This window comes from Myotis davidii, unplaced genomic scaffold, assembly GCF_000327345.1.
Source record: "Myotis davidii unplaced genomic scaffold, ASM32734v1 scaffold962, whole genome shotgun sequence".
NCBI lineage: Eukaryota > Metazoa > Chordata > Mammalia > Chiroptera > Vespertilionidae > Myotis > Myotis davidii.
The window spans coordinates 6,550,259-6,551,343 of NW_006295559.1; positions in this window are offsets into that span (position 1 = coordinate 6,550,259).

Genomic DNA, 1,085 nt, shown 5'->3' on the forward strand with positions numbered 1-1,085 from the left:
AGGCCGCCTTCCGAGGGGCCGGGAGTGGGCGCTCCCCCCACCCCGGTCCAGCCACGCGGCCTCCCACCTCCCTTTCCTTGTTCTGGGGTCCTGTTTCCAACAGACAAGGCAAGACCTTAGTACATACAGGTCAAAGGTGTGATTTCTCTCCAAACAAACGAACAAACCAAAACCACAAGTGGTCACCCATATGGTGCCGCTCCCATGCCTGCCCAGCACGCGCGTCCAGTGTCTGGCCGCCCTGGCTCTATGAGTGGGTCCCACACAGCCCACGGGAAGGACTTGCAGAAGGGGACACCACCTTTAAAAGCCGCTAAATGTACACTTCGAGCCTCACACGAGCTCCTCCATCGGGGGCGTGGTGGGCCGAGCTCGGTTAGCTCCAGAGCCATGGGTTTGAGCAGCTCTGCCCCCGATTCCTTTCTCGCGTCCTGAGAAGGTGTGCACATAGCGCGGTGGGGAAGGGGGGAGCGCTGCAGAGTCCGCCTCACTGGCTTCCCCATCCCGCTCCCGGCAGCCGAGGAACCCCGGGCGAGGGGAGAACAGTGTGGGCACCGGGAACCTCAGCGTATGTGCAATTCTTAGACCGGCTTGTACATGTGAAGCTTCGGTACAAGACTGTATTGTTCAGGACCCACGCCGACATGGCCTGCGCGTTCACCACCTGCTAAGCTAAGCGCTGTGCATGCGTTGTCACGCATGCATTGCCCTCCTCCCCACCAACCTAGGAGATGGCCTCTGTGATTTTACCTCCTTTTTTTAAGGAGGAGGGAGAGAGAGACACACACATCCACGATGAAAGAGAGTCATGGATCGGCTGCTTCCTGCCCGCCCCCTACTGGGGATCGAGCCCGCTCCCCAGGCATGCGCCCCGCCCGGGACTCGAACCCGGGCCCCTTCAGTCCGCAGGCCGACGCTCTACCCGCTGAGCCACACCAGCGGGGGCTTACCTCCTTTTTATGAGGGAGAGAGAGCATGGAGGCTTGGAGAGCTGCTGGGACTTGCCTCGGGTCATGGGACTAGTGGTGCATAGGAAGGCCTGGCCTGGTCCAAGTTCCCATGGAACTGTCCCCTCCCCCCTCTCC